Source organism: Perissodus microlepis, chromosome 13, assembly GCF_051167445.1.
Source record: "Perissodus microlepis isolate ML-2025 ecotype Zambia chromosome 13, ASM5116744v1, whole genome shotgun sequence".
In the NCBI taxonomy this organism is placed as follows: Eukaryota; Metazoa; Chordata; class Actinopteri; order Cichliformes; family Cichlidae; genus Perissodus; species Perissodus microlepis.
The window spans coordinates 15,810,965-15,818,982 of NC_140473.1; positions in this window are offsets into that span (position 1 = coordinate 15,810,965).

An 8,018-nucleotide genomic window follows, 5' to 3' on the forward strand; every position below is an offset into this window, starting at 1 on the left:
ATCCACTGTGGTGGCGTACAGAGGCAAGAATATAAGAAGTGTTGTGTCTTTTGTCAAACAACTTGTGGGTGTAATAGTGTGTGTGGTTTCTAAAGAAACGAATACAGTGCACAGTGATTTTAATTATCTTGCAATATTACTTCTATTATGGGCAACGGCTTGTGAGGTCTAAAGAGTTCCACAGTGTATTAAACTTTAATTATGACATTGCAGCCATACAGACCCTTTTTCACAACAGAAAACTTGACCTGCAAACCACGTACTAAACATTCACAGCAAGGATGGAGGATTCATGTAATTACTGACATAAATAAACGCTGTATTTGTCCTGTTCAGAACTGTGGTATTTTTTCTTGCTCCCTCGCCACAATGGCTTTTAGTCAGGCGTTTAAATGGACTGGATTCCTGTTATTACTCTAACACCTGTGCTTTTTCTTATGTGCCATATTGACAGTGCTTCACTATTAGCCTACACAAGTTTAATAGCAAAAGGCGCATTGCAATGTTAATTATGGCTTATTTGCTTAAGTAAAACACTAATATGCATTAAAAGTTCATGCAAAAGTGTTTTAAATACCTCATTAGCTGTGACCAGTGCAATAAATGTACATATGATTGGTAAAATATGTGCTGGTTAGTTTTAGTGCCTACAGAAATCCACTCAAACTCCCAAAACAGGTCTTGTACTTAATGTCTTTTCAGAGGTATACGGTATAGGCCTGTCAGAAGCAAACTGGCTCAATTATTTGTTTTCATTTGTTTCAACTGCTAATGTCTCTCTAAGCATACAGGTTATATTATTTTAATGGATGTAGCTGAATGAATCTACAATGTAGAAACCTCTGCCTCATGTTGAAAGAAAAAAATGTTAAAGACTGGAAAACAAAATAAGATAGAGGAAACAATATATATAATACTCCCACAGGCTCATGAATAATAATCTTATTTTGAAAGCCAAACTCAAATCTCCAATCCAGATGTGACAGTTTTGACACATGACGCATTTTAGTATTAATTCAGTCTGACAGATTTAAAATCAGAGAATCCAGAGAGAGGGGACGGCGAACATAGGAGTGTCAAAGGTGGTTCAGGAGACAGCAAGACAATAGATGAGTCCACAGGACAAACTGACAGACACCAAAGGATGAATCACACTTGCGCTAAGAATGAATTGCTCCTCGTGTGTGTTGGGTGAGGAGGTTATCTGGGTCTTTATGAGTTTATGCGTGTGTCGTGGCAGTGCTAGAGGAGATAGCACCATTTGCCCTGTGACGAGGCACTGCAGATTGTTGTGAAGTGAGAAGCCAGTTCAGATCTTGCGTAGCACTGTGCATGTCACATTGGATCTGATGGCACTGAGTTAAAGGGGAAACAGCGGGGCCATCACATTTAACAGCCTCTCTGTTCTGCTGATGATGAGTGGAGGATGAATCCAAAAGCAAAAAAAAAAAAAAGAAAGAAAAAGTCCAGCAGCATGGCAGCTCTGTCCACTGGGACAAGCCAGAGGCAAAGACCAGAACATGCTGCAAGGTCACCTACACAGCGTTCACAAGGACAAAGTCAAAATCATTGTTTTTCAAAAATTTGCATGTAAATCAAATTAGTTTTAGCATATTTCAAGTCATTTCCAGAGTGTGTGATTTGCTTATTACTGACACATTTAAGTGTTTAATCTACTTGAAACATACTCAATTTTTAAAATTTCCTGAGATCTAGTGTTAAAAGTAATCCCACTACTGTCATTAGTATAAGTGCTGTAAACAATCACCTTTTCAAATAAAATGTCATCTCGGACAGCTCAGATCAGAAAATCAGAAAGGTACAGTTGTTTCAATTAAAACAATATACAGTGGCCTGTATGCACGCTCACCATGCAAGACTCTCTTACTGAAGAAATGACACGTTGAAGCACATTTAAGGTTTGCTGAACAACAAATAGACAAGCCTGTGAAATACTGAGAGATTATAGTCTGGTCAGATGAGACCAAAACTGAGCTCTTTTGATGCCATAATACATTCCATGTTTGGAGATCAAAAGGCATTGCATATCACCCCAAAAACACCCTCCAACAGTAAAGTTTTGAGTCGGGAACATCATGGCGTCGGTCTAGTTTTCAGCATACGCCACTGGCACACTTCACATAATTGATAAAAGCTGCTGTTATCTACCAGGATGTTGAAGATAAAACTAGAGTGGGGGTTTCAGGAAGAAAACGATCCCAAACACACAGAAAGGCTTTTGTATGAGTATTACAGACATTTCAGTAAGCTTGTGGTTTGATGGTTTGATTTCTTTGCATGTGTGGATTGGATGGGCTGTTATCAACATCTGTTGCAAATTACTTAGAAAATCGGTGACATATCCAAATCTTAACCAGCTGTTGTGGCTCTTAGCTGTCTGGAGACGGGAGGGTCACATGTCTGATCTGCTGACAATAAGTAATTGTGACAATATTCAGACAATAAATAAGCATGTTTATGCATGTTTTTATGTGTTAATTCATAGGAAGAGCAGGAAGAGGAGGTGGAGTGGTAGAAGGAGCAGATGAAGGAGGTAGATGAAGAAGAGGAGGAGTAAAAGATAATGAAAATATAAATGTGCAAATCTTAAATGGGATAGCACAACCTTTGGGAGTGAACAAATCATAATTTAAAAAAGGAAACACGACAACTAAAGGGAATGATCACAGAATTATTTCCTTCTTGAAGAAAAACAGCTAACGCAGTCAGGCATACTCTCACGGAGGTGCCGTAGACTCTTTCATAAACAGAAATATCCATCAGTTCTAGACTTCAGACAGTGATTAACTGCAAAGTATTTTCATCCAGGTATTAAAAACAGTCCTATGTAAAATTATTCTGGTTTGTCCAATTAATTTTGAACTTCTAAAAATGGGGGATTTACATATAAAATGAGTTACCTAAGTACTTTTGTTAAACTTGTTGAATTAAAGCACTTTAATCACATCTTGACTGTTTTATTTAAAATCTGCTGTGGTGGTGTACAGAAACATTACTAATTTTTTTTTCCAGTTTCAATGTCCAAGAATTTATGGACCTAATTATATTTGTGATGAGCTCCGAGATTAGACTCCAAGCTCAAACTGCATCCTGCTGCTTTATTGAATCATTTCAAATGTGAGTTGTCTGATTTAAATGGAGATTAATTTAAAATATTCATGTACAGATAAAGGCTTGATTTCATTTTTAAAATTACTAATTTAACATTGTTACATTTAAATTTGCTCCAATTTTTTAAATCAGTGTTATTGCCACAAAAAGAATCCACATTAAAAGTACATTTACTCTTTCTTCTGCGCTGAAAAATCCAAGACTCATACATATGCAATTAAGTTATATATCAAATATTTAACTGCTGAACACAGGAATCCCTCTGATGATAAATGTGAAATGTAAAAGTAAGCTTTAAACCCACATCTTCCTGCACTGTGTTGGTCAAACATCCAAGTGAGGTGATAACAGTGCACAGAGAAGTCAGACACAGCTCATTTAAGCCACAGATTGAGAGACTGAGTGAAACAAGCCAGAGGATAGATAAATGCGCATCTATAGTATTTATAGGCTTAGCAATCAAAAGCGTGAAGGCGGAAAATTCTGACGCAATTATGTGAAAGCTCACAGCTGTCAATCTCATATTTGAGAGAGAGAGAGGGAGACTCAGCTGGAGTTGGAGAGAAAGACAGAAAGATGGAGAGGAACAGATCAAAGAAGGAGGTGGAAGAGAATGAGGATGGAGGGTGACTGGGCTGGAAAGACCATCAGTTCTTCTGCTTACTATTCAGATATGTTTAGAAGAAAGTAATCGAATGTGAGGCTCTGCAATGAGGCAATAGACCTGGCTGTAATGCAATCGTGTGTGGTATATGGCTCTGCTGGTGTCATTGATCAGGGTTTGAGGGCTTGAAAAAAATCATGACATTAAAACGTACTGACAAACAGAGTGCTTGACAGAGGGTAAAAGCCTGAAAATGTGTCCTTTTCTTCATGTAGCCATTCTGTTTCTCATCATACTGGCATTATTAAATAACCTTTATCTAGTAGGTGTCCTTATAGCTACCTTTCTGTGCCTCCCTGTCTATAGTTAAATCATATACAAACGTGATTGAATAAAGTCGTCTGCTGCAAGACATCTAATGAGGAAAAACTGTATGCATTCATGTAGGTTTAAAAACCCGTGGTAGTGGCCTCGTCCATCTTTTCCTGACATCAGAGTCACTTCCCAGATGGGGGGTGCGTTCAGATTTCCGTCTGTGCCCAAAAAACTTCCTGGAAACCCCGGGGATTTAATTAATCTTCATTTCCCTCCTGCTGCTTTGTGCCGTGGCCTCATCTCTCTCTGCAACATCACCTCTCTCCCTCCCTGAAATGAAACCTCATGTGGAAAAACTTCCTGCTGAGTGAGGCTGACACATTGTGCGTGTTTGCGTAAAAAAGAACCAGCCTGCGTGTATGCATGAGCAAATGGGTGGAATCACATCACCAGCGTTGTGAACATGAGCCATGAGTGTGAAGGAGAAATATAGACCCACTTCTCTGGCAGAATTACAATCCTGGAAGCAATTCAAGAACGGGAGGACTTTGTGTGCTCGGAACAGCAGAGAAACTAAGCCTGTGAAGAAGTTATTAGTCCTTGCTAACATAAATAGCACCTGTCATATGAGTGCTGCGTTTATTCACAACATTACTATGCATGAAGCTCACAGGGCCCCCGTGTTTCCCATCACATTACCTTTAAGGAGAAGCATAGAGAAAGAGAAAGAAGCCAGAGAGGGCACTTTTCCCTGCCACATGAAACTCCAACCTAAATATTGCCATGCTTCCTTGAACTTTCACCTGCAATTTCACCGCTGCTTGAAAAACCCAAATAAGCCACATCAAGTGATTTACAGAGAGCTGGTGGCTTCACCCCAGCATCCCTGTCTCCAGCCTCTCGGCCTGTTGTTTCTGTCTCCAGCATGAAACCCGACTGAATAATTGAACAGCGAACAGAAGATTCACGAAAAGATTGGCTGCCAGAGCGCTCCAGGGGCCCAATGCTCAACAAAAATCCCCAGAAACTGTGAGAGAAAGCAAGAAGCTCATCCATATTTACTGTCTCATTACATCTCTGTACGCTGGGGGGGGGGGAGGAGTTGAATGCTTCGATTCAAGTACGAATGTGGAGGTGATCCAAAGTTTTTAAAAGCAAAGCTATGGTTGCTTTGGTGTGGGGAAGTATTTTTTTCCCACTTCTAGCCAAAACTGCTCTTTTGATGCTAACAGTGGGCCACTACTGTGCAGATGGAGGAAACCACAGAAACAATCATAGTAACAGTGACGGTAATGAATGAAACTCAAATGACACAGTTTTTTAAACCTGTTTGTTAAATTATGTTATGTGTATGATCAACAAAACAGCAGCTTTGGAGTACAAAGGTTTGTCACTAAAAATAAAGAAGGCATATGCAGCATTAGACCCAGAAAAGTCAAGACCATTTATTTTTATTTGCTAAACTCAAGTAAATAAAACTCTTTTCCTCAAGGGGCTGTACAATTTCTAGAGCACATGTCACTCTCTCTTTGTAAGACGCTGAGCTCAGATAACAAAAAACTGCATTAATAACTACATTTAGTAATAAGCTCATATACACTTGCCTCTATTATTTAGTGGGATCTGTTAGCTGGCTGTAAGTCTCTGAAGTAACTAAAAATACTGATCCATATATTTGCAAAAAAAAAGTTTCGTCAAATATCCAGCTGCATACAAACAGCTGTATAAATGTGTAAATGATGGGTGTCTTATCAGTACAAGCGGCTTTCTGTTGTTTGATATACCTGAAATAACAAAAAGCACCAACAAAATCCAGAAGAATGGATAAAAAATGGTAAAATCACGCAAAATGGGGTGAAATCTAGCCTTTTTTTTATTGGTAAAGACCTAAGACTGCATTTGAGCTAGGCAGTCTGGAGAGTATAGCCTGGAGTGTTGTATCTGAGTGTAAAACAGTGAGTTGGCTTTATGCATCCATATGAAAAATAGTCTTATTAAATGGGCTACCCCTGCAGTTCATCTGGTAAAGCATGCCCCGCAATGTACTGCAGCCGACGTCCTTTTTGCATGCAGCAGTTCACTGCGTGTCATTCATCCTCTCTCTCCCTAATTCCTTTCTCTGTCTTCCTCTCTGTACTGTCTTGTCGAATAAGGGCCATAAAAGCCCAAAACTGCATGTAGCCCAGGGAACATCCCCTTATTTTTGCTTTCTAGGTAAATCTATCAGTTACAAGTGTGACAAAATATCAGAATTGCCTTTCTCTCCACAGGAACACTGTATTTGATTTATTTGCCTTTATTTGACCAGCATGAATTGATGCCACATACTACAGCCTTCCTTGGGGCATTTTGAAGCTGTTTTGGAGAAGCTCTACCTAGAAATGTCTTTAAAGTACATAACAGCAAAATAAGAAAGGTATCCTGACAACATATACATACAGTAAATCACAAAAGGCACACCTCAACAAAACTGTTTGTAGAATACAATTTTGTAAATAAACCATTGCACAAAACTTAAAGAGTTGTATGATTAAAAAAAAAACCAAAAAAAACAAGAGAGCAGATCATTGATGCCTGCATGAAATAATGCTTTAACAACAGTTTCACTTAAATTATTCTAGTCAGTATAAACTTAGAGGTTTGTGGACTTCCTTAAATGGAATAATATGAAGCTTTAGATGAGCACACCTTACAATTTCTATTGTCCTCTTCTTGTCACTTAAGCAGAAATATTGATAAGAGCTGTCCAAGTACAATAGGATGGGAACCTGAACTGACAGGAACCTGATAATGTGTGTATTATAGATATGCTTAAATTTTAATAAAAGGAATAGATTAAAAAAATAATAGTTTGACCTTATCAGCTTGCTATCTGGAATTTCTATTTCTTAATTATTCAATTCAGTTCATTTCAATTTTATTTCTACAAACTAAATTACAGCAACAGTTGTCTAATTATATGGTAAAAACCCTATAGTAATACAGTACATAGTAATAATATGTTAATATAATGTATGTAATGTAAGTACATATTACTATTAATGGTGTTGGTGAGCTTGTATAATTGAGAAAATAAAATAAAAAAATAAGGCTACTACATGTTTCTTATGTGTCCTTTTGGTTCCTCTTGGTGGGTTGTTACTAGGCAACATGCTGATGTCCTAATAGCCGATACAGATAAAAAGCTTCAGGGGCCTTAGATGTACCTGTGTGCTAAGTTTGGCTGCTCAACTTGTGGTGGTCTAGGACAAGTTTGTAGACAAACAAGCGCACAGACGAAGATGTTGTGTGTTATAGTAAGATATCCACCACGACTGACAGCAGATGGCTAGTTGAGCTCCAGCAGGGAAAGGTGCGAAAGAAGTAAACAAACCAGCTTTGTAGCTCACACCAAATACCCCAACTGTGTGCAGATGGTGAGTTGTTAACAGTGCGAAGGAATACCAAGAACCACACCAGCAATACAGGTATGCTGTTAAATGTGCTGGAGGCGAGTAGCTAATTAGCAAATGAACCTTCAGACCGACTTGAGCAGTGAACTTTTGCCTGCTGAATGTTTCTTTAATTGCTCATTTAACAAGCTACGGTGTAGGACCAGATGAGTGTTGGATAAATACAAGTCTTTACAGGGGAAGCTGATGTGTTTTGATAATAAAAGTCTGTGGCCAGCCTTGTATCGTAAGCGAGGATGCTCTCAGCTGTTCACCAGTCTGACCTTCCTGTCTCTGGTTCTGTATTTGTTGCTTCAAATGCAAATAATGAATCAATTTGAAGAGAGACGAAAATGAAGAAGAAGGGATAGCATGTAACGAGAGAGAGGGCAAGCACTGTGCCACACACTTGAAGATATTTTTGTCGACTCTGTTCTCCTACTTTACCCCTCTTCTCTCCTCCCCTCTGTGTGCGCCACTCCGCACTGCTCTGAACCCCATGATCAAAGTTCGACCCCCTGAGTCTAATCCACAGC